Here is a 24,343-nt window from a genome sequence, read left to right as displayed (position 1 = left end):
ATATCTTATATCAGAATATTTAGGTTTCTTTTTGATTCCTAAGTATCTCGATGATTATTAAAATCATTTCAATGTTAGTAGATCTTTCTTGATAAAAGTTTCAGTGAATAGTAATTTAAAAATATTTCTGATGAACGATAAATAAAATCAATATTTTATTAATTAAAAAAAGTGCGGTTGTTAAATAGTTGATAAATATTGATTGAAAAAATACGATGCAATATGGGGGTCATTATTCCGTTTTTTTCTACAATTAAATAAAATATATCCATACAAAACCTGCCAACATTAGTATGAGAAGGAATATGTACATCTCCGTCCAACTTATGGCACGCTTAAGAAAAACCAAAAAAAGCATTCATAAGCATGCATTCGAATTAAATAATAATAAACTATTGCATTTATTTTATTACATTTTTATTTCTTCGAAGCAATATTAAACAATAAAATTAATTTTGTATTGCTATTTGCCAATTCAATATTATTTAAAATGAAGTGATCTCTATAGCAGAGTGATCCATGTAATTATCTCCATTCTTTCCACTCTCAAGGCTAATATGAACTTATACCTCCCCCTGTAATTAGGAATAAAAAAAACTAAAGTAGTTCGACAGTTTTGCGATTATCGTTTCCAGTAGATAATTCCCAATAGTAGTCTTGGTTAATGGCCTTTTCAGTGCCGTTGATTGCATTTTCCATACAAAAGATCGGCCAATAGTTTGTGAGGAGTTTATTCATCTTTCATTCGGTATATATGTTCAAACTTCAACGTAACGTCACTGTTTCATTCAATTTAATTTCTTCCGCTATGGAGGCCAGTTTCTTCTCCTGTATTACTGTTTTAAAATAACAGATGATCTATCAGTTGTCAATACTTACCATCACCGAATCAAAGACCTCTGCAATACGAACTATATCTGGAAGAATGCTAGAAACTTCAACATCTGTTTTAGTGAATCTAACACTATTATCAGCGAGCATTATATCGGCAAGGAAGTTGTAGCCTCATATTGAACGCCATGTCCGAATAACTTTATATAATAGAATAACTCATATAATTGCATCCAGTATGTTGAAAAGAAGTGGAGACACATAAGATCCAGATGTACATCTCTTTGGCGAATACCGGCTTGAACCTCAAATTAATTTGATAAATTATTTAGAACTCATGCACATCTAATGGAATCATCTTAATATGCCTGAGGGAATTTAATTAAATGAAATTTTAAGATTCATCTTTTTTTTGTCATATTAAGGTGAACGAAAATTACAACAGGCTAATGACAATATGAATAATTGGACACAAGCTTGGAAAATAAGAATTAATGAAAGTAAATCTGTACATGTGCAGTTCACCTATAAACAGACCGTACAAGCACCAATAACATTAAATAACACTATAATTCCATATAGCAACAACGCTAAATATCTCGGAATGAATCTTAATGTAAAACTTCGCTGGAAAGAACATATAAAGAAGAAAAGAAAAGAACTGGAATTGAAATATAGGAAAATGTACTGCTAATTGGAAGAAAATCACAATTATTAGTACATAATAAATTGCTATTATATAAGCAAATATTGAAACCTGTATGGACATACGGAGTTCAATTATGGGGATGTTCTGCAAAAAGTAACATTAATAAAATAAAAAATTTTCAGAACAAAGTCCTGAGAGATATTGTGGGTGCACCCAAATACTATAGGACTGATTACGTACATCGAAACCTTCAGATACCCACAATCAGTCAAAAAATCAACAGAATTGCAAGGGGACATGAGGAAAGACTCCATTCTCATACTAATATTGAAATATTGCAACTTTTGGATAACACCAGAACAGGACACAGACTCAAAACAATCAAACCATCTGATCTTGTGTAGTGTTGTGTAGTGAGGTGCATGTATTAAAAAATTCAGCAGTGACATGTATAAACATTATTTCACCAGAGACTGAGTTAGGGCCGATGGGTCCTCCTAGTTATATACTTTGGTTTAAGTTAGCATAAAGACAAATTATAAGTTAGATGGAAACGACTAGTAACAATATATTAATTAAATAATAAAAAAAATATATTAAGGGTAAAAAAGATCTGCTTGAACATGTCATGTTCTTATATGTATGTAGTAGAGACTGTTATGGATCTCATGTTGATAATCATTAGAATAAAAAAGCAGGCAACATTTTGACTCTCCCCGAGACTTTTTCTACTTTTAACGCTATTGAATACAGTACAAATTGATACTAATACTTTATAAATGTTTTTAAATTAAAATACGTAGAGAATACAGTGTTGAAATCGTTGTTTATCAATTGTGTTCGTATACATATTTATGTGTGCCTTAATGAACTATATTAAATTGAATATTCAGATATTACGTTGCTACAATAGACAGATGTCACTCCCATGGCACTGAATCATATCAGTTATATTGTGAGCCTTGATTTCAACAGACTAATAAATAGTCTGTCACCATGTGTTGTTACAAGATATATGGGCCCTGCTGGAGACTTTCCATATCGATCAATGGCCCATAATTTAGAAACATATTAAGGACGCTTGGATATCTCAAAATAAAATAGACTTTCATGATATATTCCTTTAATTCGGCACACGAAGATCTGTTTTTTCTTGGTATTAAAAGTTATAGTTACGTTTCTGAATCATTGGAAATAATTTAAAAATTAACTGGAACTGGAGGAACTCTTTCAACAATAAATCTGAAACTTGTACTGCAGCAGGTTCTAATTTATTATAACCTGATGGAAGTAAGGTAAAAATGAAGAGAGGTGAGAAATGTAACCTTTCGCATCAACATTCAATATCTCTCAGGGCTTCCAAACAACTTTTTTACGAAAAACTATTTACGATATTGTCTATGAGGTTGTCCAAGAATTACTCCTTCTTTTAGGAAGGACTGGAAATTGGAGGGATGTAATTCTGACGATGCTGAATGAATTGATCTTTCGCTGAGATGCAAGTCATTGTTGCGTTTTTTCGAGACTGTCGAATGAGCTGTCCATTAAGATAAAAATCATATGGATTCCAAGACATTTTTAAGTTGATTCTACACAAGCTCCGCTCTGATATATATATATATATATATATATATATATATATATATATATATATATATATATATATATTATAATTCTTCTGTCCGCGTGTATGTAATTGAACTGATAGGTGGCTGCGATAATATTTGAGGAATTTTTAAAAATATTTCGTAACCGCGTGACGTTTTCATGGTAACCAATAGCCATTGTTATATGTAGAATAAATTAAATTTTAAATTGATGTTTTCATCGTAATATTAAAAGGAAAACGTACTATTTTTGAAATATATATTCATCTGACCTCGCAAATATTTGCTAACTTATCCCTTTCATGGGACATATTGTTTGTAACACTATGCAGTAATATAGTGAATAATAAAAATAACATTGCTAACATATAGAAATATTTTTAGTTATACTGAGGAAATTTCTTAATCGTCTTCGAGGAAGAACACGAGATATTTGTCGACATACACATAATGCATAAATAGCCCGTAGCTATAGGTTAAATAGAACAACAGAAGAATACTTGACGGATAGAGTAAATTTAAGAGACCAGGTTTCAAGCACATTTGTAAATGATGTTTTCGAGACAACAAATTAACACAATGGGAGGCACATCATATTGCAATATGACGCTGAAATGGACTATTGAACCAAAGCCGTTGAAAAGACTATTGCTGGGCTCAACAGAAATTGTTTTTGCGTAAAATTCGCAAATTCAATTCGTGATTCGAAATAACATCATTTGGAGTAACGAAAATAGTGCTAAATTTAATCAACATCAAGATTTAGGGTCTAGTGTACCATGAAATTGGTTCTTTATTTTCAATGCCTGACGCCGATTCAAAATTTGTACATATCCATTTTATGGGTGACCAGGACCAAAAATTAATATGCGCTGTCTAGACAACCACATCAAGCAGGTGGAGGAGAGAGTGTAAACTTTGGGTCGTTTTTACAAAATCATAATCAATTGGCCCAGTTGTTCAACGCTGTTTCCATTGGTACAAAACGACAAGTACAATGTTGTATTAAAGCAGATAATGTATCATATGAAGAGCGCTTGGAAAGCTACAATATAACAGTTATTCTTACGAAGAATTACAATATCCGTTGTTATTTTGGAAGGGAGATGATGGATATCATTTAATCTTAATGGATATCAACTAAACACATTTCTTTAAATCTGTAAGATGTAGATTTTCTGTACAAGTAATTTGTTTGTATCTTATTTATATTTTTATGCTTTAGGCAAAGAAATGAACAAGAACGTTAGCGCGATTAACTTCTGCGCATATCACCTGGTGATTCGTACTAATCAAGTTAATAACATTCTTCGATGCCGATAGTTATTTTATCAATACGTTGTTGATATGCGCACGAAAATTGAAAATTAACGGCTACGATTAGGAATTTTAATCAAGCGGAACTTTGATCTGAGGTTTACATATATTTTCCTGATGCTTTCATCACCAACTTAGATGGAACAACTGGTAACGACAATATCGGTACCGCATATCTTTTTCCGTGATCATATAGTGATAGTATCCGTTACATTTACGTGTAATTTGAACTCGGATGAAATTAATATTTTGTTGTTGCCAGGACAATCATCAATGTATAGACATGATCACTGCAGGTGTCTTCAAGCAAAAATTTAAATCGTTAATAAACTTGATCATTCGGTATGAAAAATAACGTTTAGACAGGACGTCTGTTTGGATCTGCTAGTTTTCATATGAAATTTGATTTAATCATGACGTTTTAGTTATGTTTTAGTGAAAGAGATATATTAAAATGTAGGTTTTTTTGTCGTTTTGTCATTTCGCGACTCTACATTAGTACTGTTATGATCTAGAGGGGATGGAGACAAACATAGAGTGTATATATAGAATAATAAATTAATAAATAAATAAAATTAATAACATAATCAGAGAGTTAAAAGAATAAATAGTGTAAGTACAATTTTAAAATAAACACAAATACAGCATTAAAAACACAACCGTAACGAAGTAGAGGCTCCAGTCAGACAGCACACATCAGTACCCATACCGAATGGGTGGTAATGGTTATTTGATCAGTAACTCTAAACTTAGCATAGGCTAAGTTCTATGGAGAAAATCGATATCTCATAGAAATCCCAGGAGTCTGTCGGTATTTTCTCATGTTAAGGCATTTTTGAAATTTTGCTGCCCATACTTAGTTCTAATCTGAGTGAGCCGTGGATAGTTGTTCAATATGTGGTAGACTGAAATAGGGGCACGGTGACAAAACGTACAGTGTGCAGGCGGGTTCGAAGTCATCAAGTGACCGTGCGAGAAACAATAGTGGCCAAATCTCAGTCGATTCAAAGCTACGGCATGGTGACCAAGGGAAGGAATGCGAAGAGAGGAGAAATATAAAAATAAATAATTATGGTTGGCCTTCTGGGCCCAACGACGTTGTATCTCGATATTTGTAAAACAAGATGCGAATGGTATATTATCGGTATGGACACAAACATCCGTGATGGGGAGGGGAGATGAGCCTGCCGATTTGGCTGCACTATCCGCACGCTCATTTCCCGGTGTACCTATGTGAGAAGGGACAGTAAAACTGAATTGTCCTGATCCCATTCAGATAGAGGGTACGGATATTTGACAGTAAGTCTGTCACCAGGGGATATTTGAACTTCTGTTTCAGGAAACAATCGAGAGCATTTCTGGAGTCTGTCAGGATTAGCCATTTTTTGAAGGTTTGTGCTGAGATGTAAGATAATTCTTTGAATATCGCCAATAGTTCAGCGGTCAATACTGAACCCTGTACAGGAAGCTTGAAACGGAATGCTAGGTTATCCACCATAAGTGCATTGCCAAGTCCGCTGCGAGATTTGGAGCCATCTGTATATATGTGCTTGCGGCCAGGGTAAAAGTGGAGAAGTTCACAGAACCTGGAACTTGGACCGAATAATGGATGGATAATGTTCTTTTTTATAAAATTGACATAATGATATGTTTATGAAGGGGGTAGTGAAGGTCCAAGAGGGAAAATTGGGGTAGTGGACAAGGAGGGGGTGCAACAAGCCAAATCAAGCCCTAGACAGAAAATTTGCATTAAAATCGAATGGAATTTATAGTTATGAAAAAACGAAATTTTTATGATTTTCGTGTGACCCCAATATTGTTAAAAGTTTTACGGTTTCTTGGGCCGTACTCTAGGTGTTAAACGACCATCGCGCAAATGAAAACAAGCAAGCAAGGTCCTCGAGAAACAAATATAGAGCAAAACAACGAGCAAGTTCGCGCGAATATCGCGTAAAATTAAGAATTACAAATAAATGCATTTATTCGAGCGAGTGTTTACACGCAATTTACTTAATAATGGCGAAGCGGTACGGTATCACGCCGGTTTCCGTTCCAGTTTTCCAAGGACGTCGTCGCCCATTGAAAAAGTCTGGAGTGGAGAGTAAAAAAACCGACCGTGTATAAGCGAGATTTCGGGACGCGGTGGGAGAATGATCCAGACAAAGTCATACATTTTAAAATCTCCGTCTGGATAGTAATTACGTATGCAACACCGTGTATTGTTGGGTGTTGTTTATGTCGTCCAAGGTCGAACGTACCCGGTCCGAATACGTAAATAGGTTAATTGTAAACCGTAATTTGTAGTGTTCGTTTGTTTCGTTAAATGATGTGAAACCAACGTTGAATCTGATTATTAACTATCGAAATTAACCTTAATCATACATTATTTCAATCATTTATTAATATCGCGTTTTAAATTACTTGCTAGGTTTCTTCTCAATATTTAAAACTTCTATATGGAAAAAATAATTTTATCTTGACTGTAGAACTTCTGAGATTTTAGGTTGAAAAATTGAACGAAGTGGCTTAAAGCTTAAATTAAAGCTTAATTGAATTCTACACCATTGAGATATTTTTCCAGATAGTCGAACCAATTGTATTCGGAGGAGGCAAGGTCAGTGTCATGTTTCTCACAAAATAAAGAAAAGAGAATGATTTAAAAATTATATGTTATTCTACTAGAGCTTCTTTTGACAATGTTTTCTACATGAGATCAGGAATATATTTGATATATAATATTAATTAAAGTAATATATATATACATATATATATATATATATATATATATATATATATATATATATATATATATATATATATTAAAACATATTAAAATATATGCAAAATATCTCAAGAAATAATAGTCACTAACCCTTTTAATTAATAATAATAATAAAATGTATTTAGTTAAATATAATTTTTATTGATAAATTTAAATTAATACACCACTGAACATTGTAACAAGAATATCCTAAAATTATTTTCAGATTTCTAACCACTTCTTTTTTATCTCTGTAAATATTTGAATGTCTCTTTTTTAAAAATTAGGGTTTATCTGGTTAAACTGTACTTACACTTTAACGTAGGCTCCGAACCACGGTCATTGGCATTAATCCTACCGACTGGCCAGCGACCATCCTAAAAGACATCCGGTCTTACCCAGCTTGGTTACTGGCGTGAATGGGATGGTTAATATCTGTCGGATTTTCCACAGTTGTCTATACATATATTTACCACTGAAATCGCAAACATAAAGTACATCTATGCCATAGTCGGATTCGGCCAACTTCTTTACTTTACTGAGTTATGAAAATTAATATTGAATAACAAATGAAGTAATACATGTTTGTGTATTAAAACAGGATATATATGAATAAAACTACTTTGAAATTAAGATTTTGCTTTAACATATCTATTAAAACAATAACGAGCACAATTATCTAATTTTTTTTTTAAATTTGGAAATGTATATTAGAGGAATGTATTTACAATCATTAATGGTACTAGTGACTTTTCAAAACTTAATAAAGTAAATGATCATAATAATTGATAGGGGGTTTAAATAATAAAATGTCATGTAATTATTTATATTATTGCATTAAAAGCTGTAAACCTTAATATTTATCAATGCTTTAAAATGTTTACAAACGTGTTAATAATTCAAAATGTTTTCTAATTCTTCTATGTGAACAACTTATGCAAATTATGTAGTTAGATTCATTTATCTGCTGCAGATTTTCATTAGTTCATTTATATATGTAATTATGCAACAAGAGTTAACATGAATGTTGGAAGGATTATTAACAAATATAAAATAGTTTCATAGAATATTAATTCCTCATTTGTTGATCAGCTGTTAGTTCCTATGTGGGACATAATATAAACTAGATAGATTAATGAAAGCCATCGGGGGCATATTTTAAAGATGAGTTACCTCCATTTACTGACAGGAAAAAGATTAGATCGAAGAGTGGAATAAATTAGCAAAAAAGGATGGAATTTTAGTTAAAAATATTCATAGTTTTTGTTTGAACAGTTTGGTTAGTTCTTTGTTAGGAAATGAACTAACGAAACCTGAAATTAATTACATGTTAATATCAAAATGTACAGAAAACTCTTTACAATCTTCAGAATTACCTCTAGTTCAATGATATACCCTGTGTCTAGAACCATATTAATTACTATCAGATATTAAGCAAAAAAATATCTCAGCTGTTCTATATTCACCATACATCAAATTAGAGCCCTGAAGAACTTTCTTAATGATGTAATATTTAATTGCTTGATTTAGATTTTCACCCAGAACATTCAGAAGTTCTACAAAACGAAGTTCTACAGTGATCAAAACAAATCAAGGGTGTTTCCACGTCTAGGCAGATATACAGATGAATATTTTTAGTCGTGATCTGCCCACCACTAAAATTATGTAAACAAGTTTTCAAATTTCAAGTCAAAGTCAACTTTTGGTCATGTAAAAGTTTCTAAAATTTGAATAACAACTGGTTGACATCTCGCTGAGCTGCAAGCTATTATTGCGTTTGCATTGAGCCTTCTATTTTGAATATATGTGTAATAATTAGTTACTATTTAAAGCAACATTATAACGCATATTTTGCTAGAATAAAACAACAGGAAACAATGCAATTTGAAAGACATTTCTGAGCAGATATTTGAATTTTTCTCCGTCAGTATCGGGTTTTGGACGTTAATATTGAAACATCCACATAAGATAAATGAAATGGCGTTAAATATTATGATTTAGAGGGCTAATTTTGATCATCAAATTGAGCGGACTCGACCAGGAAATGTCTCATGTAGTAACTGAATAGTTTTTTGGATGGGAGTTTATTATGTTGTTATTTTAAATACCCACAATGGTCATTCCTTCAAATTATTTCATGGGGTTGGCAAATTTAAATCTTGCGTAAATATAAGTAATCCTTTATAATATTTTTTATGTAAACGTATTTTCATTTATTTATGTAAAAATGTGGCAATACTAATATTTTGGCCATCACTTGAAGCTCCTACATGTTTTTAAACGATTCTGAAAACATATTGGCCACTAACCAAAATGTAGTAATTTGTTTTTTTCTTTAACACTATACTTGCCGTGCCAAAATTATATAATATGGTAATTATTTCGACAACTTTTGACCAAAACAAATGGGATATATAAACCAAAATATGAGTGGATATAGAACACAATATTATCTATAAATATATTGTGAGAATATAATATATTACTAGAACTTTATAATATATTATTATCTTTGTTAGACATTTATTAGCATTATGTATAATTTAGTTTCCACAGGCGTACTCATTAAAGATAATAAGTATATAACTAAGACTTCCCTCTTTTCTTCTAATGTAAATGATCATTTTTGATAAAGTTCTTCATTCCGTTTATTTAAATATTGTCTGTAGAATTCCATAATCACAGTTTTAAGGAGGTCATAACAAAGCATTCTCTCCATCCGCTATCAGTCGTACAGAACATTTTGGAACTGGATATTCTATTTGATCGTCGATATATTAGGTTGTGATGGTGCTCATAATAAAGTTTTGAGTTAATTAAGCTCATAATTGATTAAGTTTGTAAATCAAACACTACAAAAAGTGCTTGATTGCTTTTCTTGTTGAGATGTATTACCTTGAACTATATTCCACTATTCAAGACTGAATTTTTCATATTTGATTTAAATCCTTGGATAAAAGTTATTTAGCTGTGTGTTGCATCTTCATTTAAAGGTCCAGAAAATATTTCAGTTTTTAATATATTTTTAAGTTCAAGAATTTTTTAAAAATATTCAAATATTAAATATATTAAATAATACATAATATAAGATAATATAATAATTATTATAAGTTCTTCCATTCTTTTTTTAATTTTCATCTTTTTTATTAAGATATTAACTTTAAGGTGCTTGATATTAACTAAATAAGATCACCACTTCCATTAAGAGTCCATTTTAGCAGACATTTTATCCAACCTTGCTGGCGTGATTGCCATTAGTTTATGTTCTTCCATATAAATAATTACAGGTGATAACAAATATGACTAAAAAAAATTCCATATATTCATTTATATGATAATATGACATCGAAGTAAACTGTCCTTTTACTGTAATATGTGTTGTGTCATTTTCATCATTACTTTGTAATATTTTCTATTATTCAGAGTATAAATCATTTTAGGTTTTATTACTCATATATGGTTCAGTATTTATTTTAAGGATACATCAAAAGGCATTTATAATAAATCATTATATTGTATTTAATTTAATGCATTTCAGAGGATTGATAATATATTCATTAATTACTTTTAATAAAGAAATTAGCTTATATATTTATGTACAAAATAGTTTTATATGGATTCTCATATAACAGTACTGGAAAACTATTACAGTTGCCTTGTAGTAATCTAAGGGGATATTATATATATTTAATATATATATATATATATATATATATATATATATATATATATATATATATATATATATATATATATACATTATATCTATTTGGTTATCCGCTAAATGAATAATTGTATTAAACATACTTGTTAAGTATAACAATCTAAGAATTTTACTTTCGTTATAATTTTAAAGATATTTTGTATAATACTACAACCTATTAAATATAGTGAGACTTCTAACAGATATTTTAGTGTCTTATATATTTAAAATAAACCTACTTTTTAATTTTGCCTGCTATTAAGTTTATTGTATTAGACTACATATGAATTCTGTTTTCTAAAGGAACAATGTAAAGGCAAACTTTTTATCAACCGCATGTCTATATTATGTATAAAGAAAAACTATAAAAAGTAATAAAAACAAAACATGCTAAGAATACTATATATATAAGCAGTATCACGTGAGTGGTCTGATCTTATCATGTAACAGTTGACTCCAAATGAATTTAGGTTAAACAATTTTCGGGTTATCTGCCTAGTGATTACTTTTGATTATTTTGCATACAAAATTTACAAATGATATACCCAAATATATAATATTATAAAACACACAAATATATATAAAACAAAAATACTTATGATTTGGGCTTGATTCGAATCCGGACATTTATTTGTGAATGATGTTTGATACAAATTAAGACAAATACATTATATCTAAAGACTTTGTTATATTAGTGTTAATTTAAAATAATACTGATTAGTGTTAATTTCTAGTTATATTATATTATATACACCAGGTTTAGTTTGATATTTTCTAAGTGGATTTGGTCGAAATTCGTCGAACTTTTTTATGAGTATTATGTCAACAGTAACATCTGTTTAAATTGGAGCGGATTCCAAACAAATTTAAATTCTCCAACATAAAATTTCATGTTTGCCAACATTTTACGAGCGCGATCTTATATGAGCATATGATTGGACCTATCATTTTAGTTTTTGCAGGTGTCGTTTATTTGACACCTTTAGGTTAACGGATATATTTCTTATTTTGTTTCTTTTTAAGGTTGATCTTGTTATATATTTTTATTGTACTTAGGAACTGTTGAAGTTACTGTACTTTATGGCTTGAAACTTTCATAAGTACATTATATAAGCTTTTCCCTTCTTACTGTCCTAGTTTAAATTCACTATAAGTTCTAACAGTAACAGTTCTATAAGTAAATCACTCTAAGTTCTTCCATTTTTGTATTATTTCAAATCTTTTGTCTTTGAATCTTTTTTTACTAAGATTTATATATTAGGGTCCTTGGTATTAAGTTTTTTTTCTTATTTAATTATTACATTGTTACTAGTCGTTTCTGCCAAACCTACAATTTGTTTTTATGATAACTTAAATCTAGGTATATAACTAGGAGGACCGGCCTTATCTCTGTCTCTGGTGAAATAATGTTGATACAAGTCACTGCTGTATTTTTTATTATATGCATCTCAATACATAACACTACACAAGATCAGATGGTTTGATTCTTAGTATTAAGTAAATAAGTGATTCACTGAGTGACCATGCTAGCAGATATTTTATACAACCTTGTTATTGGCATGAGTGGGACCGTTTATATTCTTCCTTATAGGATAATTACGAGATAAGAAATATATATATAATATATAATTCCCATATATTCCAACTGGCAAGTATTACAACAATTACCTTGACCACTAACTAACACACCTTATCTAACTATTTTTTTACTTTATAATAGAATCGTATAAATTTAACTTCAATCACAGTAACTCTTGAGCCAGTTTTCCTTTCATATCTTAGTATATTGAGATTATTTACTATTTGTAAAATGATTGTTTGACTTTGAATGATTTTGTCATTGTTTTCTGAAGAATATTTTCAGTTTTGTTGAAAATTGTCTTTTATATCATCTTGTTTTTATCACTAATGTTATATATTCGAAAAATGCTTAATAAAATTATATATAAAATTATATATGTCAAGAAAATATTTAGGTCGATCTATTTAGGTCATCTGTAACTATTCCTTTATTGTATCATAAATATTAGTAAATATGATATATATATATATATATATATATATATATATATATATATATATATATATATATATATATATATATATATATATATATATATATATATAATGATGACTGACGTTAAACCTGTTTTTGCGAAAACACCTCTATTTTCTAATTTCGTTCGCTGCGGTTGAATCATAGTAGCCTTTGGCTGTTTCCCAGTTTCCACTGACAACATTCGTTGCCTCCTTATTGTTACCTGAAGTTTAAAAAGTGCCACAGTGCATTGAAATCGTTCAAGTAAGTAGCAGATATTACGCAACGCTTACCTGTGTGGAGTCTGTTCAATGTATTTGAAAGATGTGTCGTTTAAATGGACGTATTATACAATTCCATAATAAAATATTGACGTATCGAGGCAGTAAACCGAGGATTTTGTCAATTGCTTTCCATCGACTTGTGCTTTTATGGCTTTTTGATCCGATATTTTTAGAAAGTTTTATTAGTAATTTATGACTAAATTACGTAAGAAATACTTGAAATAAATTGGTAAATAAAATAATAACAGCTGAGAGTATATATGATTATTAGTTCTTAAACTATGATATGAAAAAAAGAAGATATTTAGCATTTGTAGTATATTCTATTTCGTTAATATTATGAACTTAAATCCTTTGATATTAAAATTATGTGGATATATATTATTTCACTTAAATTCAGTCACCACTTATTTTAATCATTATCTTAATAAAATTGGAAAAAACTTATTATTCATCCAAAAAATATCAATTATCTAAAATAATATTGGAGCTACTTCTGTTATGTTTTTCAAGAAATTTATACTTATAAATAGGCTTATATTTTCCTATTATTTCTATAATAATAGGAGATATTTTAACAATAAATACTAGTTGTTTGTGAGACTTATTTTAAGAGGAAGTATTTGGAGAAATTTAAGAGATAAAAAAGTCTTAAATTCTCGGGTGTTGATTTCTTTTGCGAATCAATTGAATTGGTTACGCCTACGATACATCCGGTTTAATATATTTGTGACAGAAAAACAAAAAGCGAACAGATTCCGCCGGTCGCGTTAAGCGATATCCAAACATCGATCAGAAAGAACAACGGAAGCTGAACAAAAGAAATAAAGGAAAATCCATTTATTTTTAGGATGCTGCAACTGAAATACTATAGGGACGAAGATGGTTATAATTTTAGATATTTCCCCGACATAAGATTCTACTACGATGAGAAAATTCAACGTCCTAACAGTTCGTTTTACGATTACCCATTTAGGTAGGGACTGTTGAAAAGAAAAGCGATTGGATAACCGGAAAAAGTATCAGAAATATTTGGATTAGTTCTATTTTTAAAATTTTCTTTACTCAACTCAACTATTTTTTGACATAATATTGTTTTCAAGGCATACACTCCTGCATATATTAAGTGCTTGCATGTATTCTGATCATTTCATACAAATACATTAATTGAGAAAAACTGATACTGTACACCATTTACAAAATATTATTATGCTGTGTGTTGAGAATGATGTTAGTTTGGCAGCGATATAATCATCCATCCTTACTTTACATTTTCTTACTTCTTCAGTATTTTGAAAACCTCTGCCAGACAAGCCATTTAGCATTAATCTGAACAAGTGGTAATCGGAAGGTGCTATTCAAGCTTCAACAGTGTATTTTTCACAACTCCTGAGACGCGTAGCCGAGCGTTGTCATGTAAGAGGATGACTTTAGGTCTGTTATTCGATATTGTTGTTCTTGTTTTCCAACAATTTGTTCAAGAGAAGTTTGTAGACCTTTGCAGTATTTCGCTGTCGATATGGATGACTTTGACTTATCCATGACTATTTGCGCTTGAGACTGTCATAGTAGATTAAATATTCGGACTTAATCTCGTTTTTGAATATTTCTTATCGCACGTAAAGGCGTGGAAACAATTGGTTCATCAACTGATAAGTCAATAAGTCTTGCAATTCATTGCCTCTGGAGTTCAATGACTCTTCGTTCCTCTCTTGTCAATGACATCAAAATCACCAATTACAGATAGTTGAAACCGATGGGATATTATGGAGCATCGCCGCCATAATCTTCTAAAAATGTTTTTCTAAAGTTTGATGATTTTCATCAACAGATTTCTTCATATTAAACAACAAAATAATGAATGTCGATAGAATTTTGAACGTTTCATAATTAGCGTTAATGTACATTGAATAACTCAATAATACTAAATAGAAAATATTATTTTATGTAGATAAATGTTAAAAAATTATCGAGTTTAACAAATAGGTTACATTGTGTAAAAGTTGTTTACATTGATACATAGTATTTTCACTAAGAGATATCGTTGACCAAAAATACATGCAAGCAACTAGCAAATTGATGTTCATAGAGTAGTAGCTAGTGAATTCTAGATGGTACTGAATGTGATTGGGTCTTAAACACAATCTATGATGCGGACATGTCATACTTTAAATTGAAATAAAAAATAAATTTAATTTATGAAACAATCATATTAAAAAGTCGGCTTGGTTGGTGCAGTGGTAAAGGCGACAGGACGGTTCACTTATTGTTGTTATAGTCGTCGGTTCGAATCCTGCTGGGGCGTGGTCGTAAATTTATATTTGTGATTGTTTAATCTTTGTGATTGTCCTAGACAACAGTGCAAAACGCGACAAGGAAAATGATCCAGTCCAGATAAACTCTCGTTGGTAAAACATAATAACAATATAATTCTTTTTTCATTTTCATATATCTTTAGAGGCGTCAATTTAACATGATCTCTGATATTTCTGAGAGATCTTTCTGATATTGAAAGCTAAATTTGAGTATTTATCTGTTAAGATTCTATAAACTTTTAACTTAATATTATATCGAAATTATTATCGTTATTTCTAAAATTTCAACTCGAAAGTAATTATTTGTTTTGCAACAGAAATATTTAAATTTTTTAAAATTGTTTTTGGATATCTGGTATATATACTATGATATTATTGCAATAGCAAAATCGAAGAATAAAATAAAAGGGGTAGCTCAAAGACCTAATAACAGTATAATACAATTTTATCGAATTTTGCCTTCCTCTCAAAGATTTTCCAACAAAGAGCCTACAAATACAGACTAACGTATAATGTAATATCTTTGCCTTTCGGACAGGAACATCATCCGAAAGTGAAGATGTAGACTTAGCTTCCAATTTTTTCAACTCCTTGTAATCCCAACCCCCTCTGTAAAATAATACAAATTATCTAAAGCGTCTTCATGACGATTATTTTTATAATATCCTAAAAGCAAATACGTACAAACATGAATTTGCATTTTTTAATTTAATAATAATAAAATTTTTCCATTTCTTGGTTGTTAGAATTCAATGTAATTATAATTAAATTATATCCAAAATATTTTGAATAGTTAATATGTCGGAACGAAGAAATGTGAAAACTTTTTAAATAAAATCTAAGAGGGTATTTCTATACTTAAATTTTAGTACTCTCCAAGTCAATTCTTCTTGGATATAATTGGTTTGATCCAACGCATTTCCCAGTCTTTGAGGAGTTTTTGTATTCTGTATTCGTGTTCTCTGGGCTTCATCATCTACTAATCTTTCTTAAATTCAGTTTTATTTAGTTCAATCAAAACCGCGTTTTTGAAGCATTCTATTGAGTCTAGGGAAGTCGTCTGTAGGGACTAAATCAGGTGAATAGGACAGTTGAGTTATGGCGGAAATTCCTGATGAAAACAAACAAATTCAAGCAATATGCCTTCCTAAAGATTTAGATAATGGGAAGGAATTAATATCGACTTGAACGTTATTATCATTCACCGAATTCTACTTAGCGATTTATTTAATTATTTTGGTGAACTTAGAGTTTTAATTCTTAGTATTTTCGATAATATATTGATTTTCATATCATTTTTTGTTAACAAATTATTATACTATTATTAACATTATCAGTAATGCTATTTAAAACATCTATTATAGATTTTTATGTTCAGATTTTTATACAAAAGTCCAAATATTTCTGAAATTTATTCTGTTTCTGTCTGTCTTCTGTTTGTTAAAACGCTTGTTTGCAGAACAAGAGTTTGGGTACCTTATAAAAACCTGAGAGTATTTTGCGACTATTTGCCATCTAGGATACCCTTTGGAATACAGAGGGTAAGTTGTTTATTTAACACTTTTAAAATTTGAAATTTGTTACAATATTTTTTAATATTTTAGACTAGTAAAATAATGTACTTCAATCACTACGAAACTAAAAAATATTTAGCTGTTAATTAGTTAATTAACGCGATAATGATGTATTTATTAAATCTATGAATGATTGTGTAAATATTATGAAATTGCTTAATATATTATTTATACATAAATATAATAGTTGATGTGTATATATATATTTGTTTATAATAAATTAAGTTTTGTTTACATGAATTGTTTCTTTTTATAGGTACATATATTTTAATGTCTAATAAAACTGTGGGTATTTATAATATTTTTCGTTCTTTAATAATTTATAAATAATAATTTTTTTAATTTAAATCCTTAAATTGCTTATATGTACGAAATGACATTTTAATGAGAATAAAACATGCGGAATGTTATTTATTTCTCGTTTAATTTTTTTTAATGTTCGGCCAAAGAAAATAAATATAAATCCAAAATTATATTTTTCCTCTTAACATCTGAGATATTTTTAGATATATGTTATAATGATAAAATAATTCGCCTAATTTATGTCTTTTTAGATTTCTTTGTTTATATTATTTAATCATGGCGCCCGTATGATTGTTTTTCTTTTAAAAAATAGAAGTTTCATAAATAGTAATTAAATAAGGGATTTTCAAGCGACTCGGAGATTTTCAAAAGGGATTTATAGCTCTCTGGATTACTGTTTTATTGACTTATTTTAAATACTTTAAATTTTATTTTCTTTAATTTCGTAATGTAATATAATATTTGATTGTTTAATAAGTTCCTGAAGGACTACTTGTTCACCAAGTGTCAAACTAGCTCATTACCGAACAAAAACAGAACCAAAATCTCATGACTGAATTACAATAAATGTGCCAATTCGATAACAATTAACGATATGCTTTCGTTCATCGTATCATTACTGTGAATAAGATTGAGGTGGTGAAGAATAATCTGGAAGTTGGGTTTCTATGCGATATGTACAGGTTGGTCAAAAAAATATTAGTTACTACTACCACAATAAGAATTCCAGATATCCATTATAACATTTTGTACCATCCAATTTTTTGTCGAATTTAATTTTGCAGCAGTTGGTAAAACTCTCTTCTGTAATAATTTCATGATCGTTATGGGATCCAGTACCGCTCAGAGAATGAATTTCAGAAATAAAAATGATTAATCTCATGAGCATCAGTAACCAGCTTTGCAGAAATAAAATGTCTATGATGCCATAATAAGTTTCATGTCATAAAATAAGTCTGGTTAAAAACTCTAAGGCATACTTATTGATATCACACAGGTCACAGATTTACAGACCGCACAATGGTCGAAATTTAACCGTAGTTATATTCTAGTTAACTATATTCCTTTTTGTGCGGTAGAGTGAAGAGCAGAGTGAAGGTAGCAAATGAAATCCTCCTACAGATACATAAAAGAAATATATTCAAAAGGGCGTAAAGTAGAACTTTAATAATGTAGTAATTCAAATTCAAAGTTTGACAAATGTCTTCAAAGTTTTGCTCGAATATTTCCGTATTATATATTATCGTATTCATCGATCTGATTTCATCTGAATAACTTTCAAAATATATTTTATTTATTTATCCTTTTTATCTGTTTTTACTTTATTAATATATTTTGTATTATTCATTTTACGATTTTAATTTGTATTTATTATTTTATATGAATAACTTGCCAAATTGGTAATATTAATCTATATTTTAACTCATTATTTATATTGATTTGTTACATTATTCTTTATATATACACTTTCTGTATTTATACGATACATTTATATTATACACTTTTTCTTTCGTTTTTGTCACTGTTTTTCATCATTTCCTTCTGTGGACAAAAAGGCGGATTTTGATTTCAAGAATTGAAAAAAAGGGGTAAGAGAGTTATGCACGTATTCTTTGTTATTTTAATATATAGCTAGTATATTATTCAAAATAGAATTAGTCGCTGTTTCATTTATATTACAAAAGAAAAATATAATTCATTATACCTCAATATAAATAAAAAAATAGATTAAACATAAATTGGGCGTAGAAAAATATTTATGGAAGAAACTTTCCTTTCTCCGAACTTTCTTCTGTAGTGTAGTGGTCGAGGCGTTCAGATCTTCTCCGAGGTATTCATGTTTTAATTAAATCTAACCAACAGCGTTTACCTTTAATAAAAAATCCCAGCCTTGTCAGTAACAAGGACTTGTCCCAAGTAGTACATCTATACTAGATAAATCCTAGTTGGTAAAGTGAACCCTAAAATATAATGATATATACATATTAGTATTGGGAACTATCGACAGAAAGCGACTATTGACTTTGACTAATTTATTACTTTTTACTATCGACTGTTTCAGTCATTACCATGATATTAATGTACTGAATTTATGTTTCAATAGATTTGTAAATAATATACATGGATTTATGCTTTGTTTGTCTTATGATTGTAAATAACATGTATATTAATTTAGCAGCATTTAGGAACTGTATGTTTTAGATTATTTATTAACGTAATAGGGTAAAAAAATTTTGATTGATAAATAGTAAAATAATTTGGACTGCCTTTATGTTATCTTGGAAACCATTAGGTCTTTCTTCGATTTCTCGAAGTCTCTTAATGTTCGTTTAAGCCTTTCGTATGTTTTATGAACGAATAATAATTTTAATATAGATGGCTGATTGTGAATATACGATACAAATATTTAGGGCTCATTAGTCCATTATTCCATACAATCAAGTTAAATATATGAAGTATAAAAATAATTTTACATTATCCAAAATTAAACCGTTCTTTTGAAAGTAATATAATCCAGCAGTTATCTCTTTCCCGTTTCTTTTTTCAAAGAAAATTTGAGATGGAATACGTACGTTTTCGTGTTACTTGTGACACGGTTGAAAAACAAATGTTTGTCAGTACACGTTGGAATTAAATAGACTATGTAGAAATATTGTGTCATTGTTACTTTTTAAATATTAAAACACGATGAAGTATATTTAGTATCATTATTACATTCCTTTTCCACACTGCCACTTGCCAATTTTAAATTATTTGAAATGAACTGATCTATATAGCATAAAGAAACAGTTATCTCTGTCCTCTTTCAAATCATTAATACGGGAAGGAATTTGTACATCTCCATCAGATATCACCAACAGAAAGACAGTTGAGGCGTGCTTTTTTTTAACTATCGGCTAGTTCGACTGTTTTGCGACTATTGACTGTTACGACTATTTCCAGTCGATAGGTTTGAACGCTAATACACATGGTATTATTCATTCAAGTTTGATCACATATATATTTTTATACAGCTGCAGGTTGAAAAAAGTGATATAAATATGATCCTGACACACACACCTGCGATTTTTTTCCTGTCGTGGGGGGGAATCACGACCCTGATTCATCAATACGCTAAAAATCCACCAACTATGCGACAGTTGCCCAATATTCATTACGCACAATATAAATAAATAGACCAACTGTGTTTTGGCCCTGTACCAATAACCTGCAAACACTTTAAATTTAAATCGCGGCTCTTTAGCTAGCTCAAGAACGCTCTCATCAATACTCCATTAAAAGTTTGGCCGTGTCGATATCCGGACCAATTTAAGGATATTGCTTTTGTTCTTCGTGTGTTTTGTTTGCGTTAAACGAAATGTAAGTTTTAGATGTTTAGAGATAGTGTTTATGTATATTCGCGTTCCAGTTTTTTATTCGCGATACTATTTTCTATGCACATAACATATTTTCCAGCCTCTATTGTGACATTACATACTGTTAAAATTAAATGTTTGGATTCAAGATATATCTTGCTCGAAATATTGTTGGATTATATAGTCTATTTTTTATTTATAAATTATTTTTAATATTAACATGCATAATAATCTAATAAGTAGTATATTCAAATAATTATATATAAAAACAAGAAAAGGCTATTAGGAAATTCATCTTGTTTCATCATATAAAAATTAACTTTGATTTATTTAACGATTGATTGATTACTAATAGCTAATAGCAAAATACTTTAAAATAATTTATTGTGGATATATTTGATAGCAAGACTTATATCATATTTTCCAACATTACAACACCCGAATTTTAATATATCTTTAAGGTTACATGAACTTAAAGTAAACTAGATAGGTTCAAAATTAATAAGTAATAAAATTAAATTTTTGGAAATATCGTCAACACTTTTTGCCATCGACTGGTTACTTTCATTTTTCTTTTGTAAATTATGTTTAATATTAACCTTTGTAATAGGTTAAAAGCAGGTATATAGTTGACTATATATGGATATAATTATATAAAAAATAGAACAAATTTTTGAAAAGTTAATTTTGATAGGACAATTATTTTTAAATATTTTATTTGTTTATTGATAATAATAGGTGCATCATATTCCATAACATTATGACACAGAACTTCCACTTTCTTTATTGCTGTTTTATTATATATTACTGCTAATATTTAGATAAAAATATTTTATAGTAACTTATAACTACATATACGATTTAATATTTAAGGAACTAATAAGAACTGTGATCGTCAATTTTTGTTTGAAACTTTGTGTATTAAATTTTGGTGTTTAACAACAATCTTCATGTTGCATTCTAGAAAAAATGCTAAGACTGAAATACGACCCAGTGTATGGCACTGATTATTCATATCTGGATGACTACCGATACACACCCGACTATAGATACCGTCGCCCAATTGATTATTATTTTAACTGGCCGTGGGCGTACCGCTCTTGGTTCTTAAGTCAGCGATATCGGCGGAATTTGTATAAATTACTTCGCGTGAGTATCAGACAAATCAAATAGACGTAGATGTGGCTAGTAATTCACTCATATTCATTAGAAATATTTGTTGCAAATCTAGATGATCAAATACTAAATCCGATCAGTGTTCATGGCTTATGTAAGGTAGAAAACTGATTCACTTTCGATAAAAATATATTTTTAAATCATTTGTAGTTGGCTTTGTATTTGGTATTCTTTTAATGTCAGCGGATTAGTATTTGGACTAACCTATTATAAGTAAAGCTGTGATATTCTATGACACGAATCTATTTTTACCAATGCATCATTACTATTCTAATTAATGATTTAATTTAATAGTTTCTAATATATATATTTAAAATATTAAGCGTTTTCTACACTATCTATACATTTAAGGGGGTGTTCAAGTCTAGAGGCATGCATTTTAGTTAATTTTTCAAGTGAATTAAAAGATATATTTTTACTAACGAATTTTAATTCTATTTTTCCATTATTAATATTTACATAAGAAAATAATACTGGAAAAATTAAAACTTCAAAAAGTTACAGGCTGATGATTAGGGTGTCTCAAAAAAATTACCCGCCCTAGTTGATACGACTGCAACCTTCCTAGTAATTTGACACCAAAAACTCTTAATCTAAAGGAGTGGTGCTGTCGTACAAAAGTCAAACAACATTTTTCTGTCAAATTCCTCTGTTCGAACAAATGAGAATTTTTTAACAGTTTTTTAATGTTTCGGAATTTTTTAAAATAGTAAAATACAAATTAGTTATTCGTTTACCTTGATAAGTTGTAGAAAAATATTTGTGAAGTTTCAAAAGTGGAATATCCCCTTAAATTACAAATTAGTTATCTAAATTGTTGCCATCAAGATATTCTATTGAAAGGTTTTAAGAGTTTCTAGTCTAAAATGTATTTATAAAAACTTTTGTCAGTTTTGAAATAATAATAATTCTAACGTGATAACTTTTGGCTAGAATTGAAAAGAAAATTAATATTAAACATTATTAAGCAATTTATGATTTTCAACAAATGTTTTTTTAGTTACATAATGAATATATTATCTTCTGAATGCACCAATTATTTTTATTTCTTCTTGTAGTTGAGGGAGCTGACTTATTTTGCTTGAGAAAGTGGAAGTTTATTGACGAGTACTAAACAAAAATACAATTAAAACAATAACATAATTATTTATATACTTTAAAACCAATAACATATAATTATATATTTTTAATTAAAATGCTGTAACTCTATAAATAAATAACAATATTTTCGCATTACGATTTTTATTTGCGTCTATACATCTTTGAATCTATTAAAATGTTTGTGATATTAAAACAAATATAACTCCAGTTTATATAGAGAATGTCTAATATTAGCAACAATATTGATGTAAATTCCAGTTCGTATAGATACCGCTATTGTGATATAATGAACAGGACTGCATTCTAAACATAGAAAGCTTTGTATAACAATATGAAATGATTTTGTTGGTTAGCCAAGGAAAACACTTTATAGTTAACTACTGTTTACAATGACTATTGTTCATTTTCTAATAGCTTTGTTATATGATGTTGGAGGTTAAAATAATAAAAGAAGTGATATTGAATATTATAATATTGTAATAATTAATTGGATTATGTGTTTTAAAATGTGAATACTTTTTTAAAAATGTTTCATTATTGTTGTATCTAGATAAAAATAACTAAAAGTAAGATTACTGCAACTGTTCCAAAAATTGTATATTATCAAGCCATTTCATTTCTTTCTTTCTTGGTTTATACATGACAAGGAGGGTTTAGTTTTGGAGACTCTTTACCAGAAAACTAGTTAACTAGTTACCCATTAAAATGTTAGAATTTATAAAAGCTATATGAAAGCTATCTGATATAAATTATAAATAATGAGGCGCGATTGTTAAAAAGTGATGCTTTGGTGATGCTTAGGTGCCCTAGAGTGCAAATAATTGTATATAAAGAATCAAGAAAACTGTAGTATTTGGTAACTAATGATGCTAATTAATATGATAAACATTTTAGATCCAAGATAAGCAAGATTGGTGGTTTTTTCAATACGCTAGTAAACATAAACTTGTGAAAACTTATGGCGTATGTACGGCGATGAGCAAGGAATAACCTAGATTCTAAATTTATCAAATAAATATGATTTTATAACGATCAAAACGATTAGTAACTGCAGGTGTAGTAATATGAGATGAATTTATATATAAATTTCCATATACTTGGGATTTGATTATGTTATATTTAAGTTGGTGTACATTTATAATAGTAATTATTCATTACCATCTTAATGGCTAGATGATTCCTACATAATAATAATTTTTAAATGAAAGAGATCAAGATTCTCAGATCAAAAAGTCTCAGTCAATTGTCTCAGTGATTATACACTCTTCAGAAGCAGGACTTTGTTTTGTTCATTCGCTTAAAGTGAGAAACATATAATTTCCTGATAA

At 29.2% G+C, this 24,343-nt stretch overlaps 1 protein-coding gene and 2 long non-coding RNA genes across 3 annotated transcripts in view; all 3 read left to right on the top strand.

Annotated features, from left to right (window-relative positions):
* LOC143200521 (uncharacterized) overlaps positions 1 to 24,343 on the top strand; it is a 182,831-nt gene that overhangs the window by 86,356 nt on the left and 72,132 nt on the right. The gene's annotated exons all lie outside the window — the stretch shown is intronic.
* On the top strand, positions 13,054 to 17,313 carry LOC143200526 (uncharacterized). The gene is made up of 4 exons (XR_013006742.1): positions 13,054 to 13,170; positions 14,041 to 14,166; positions 16,965 to 17,046; positions 17,110 to 17,313. It is a non-coding gene; the product is annotated as an uncharacterized LOC143200526 (long non-coding RNA).
* On the top strand, positions 20,582 to 23,147 carry LOC143200532 (uncharacterized). The gene is made up of 3 exons (XR_013006750.1): positions 20,582 to 20,742; positions 21,703 to 21,887; positions 22,973 to 23,147. It is a non-coding gene; the product is annotated as an uncharacterized LOC143200532 (long non-coding RNA).

The sequence above is a fragment of the Rhynchophorus ferrugineus genome, unplaced genomic scaffold (genome assembly GCF_030347505.1).
Source record: "Rhynchophorus ferrugineus isolate W39M unplaced genomic scaffold, kcgeb_rfMv2 rfM8, whole genome shotgun sequence".
Lineage (NCBI taxonomy): Eukaryota > Metazoa > Arthropoda > Insecta > Coleoptera > Curculionidae > Rhynchophorus > Rhynchophorus ferrugineus.
This window is presented reverse-complemented; position numbering and strand designations above follow the sequence as displayed.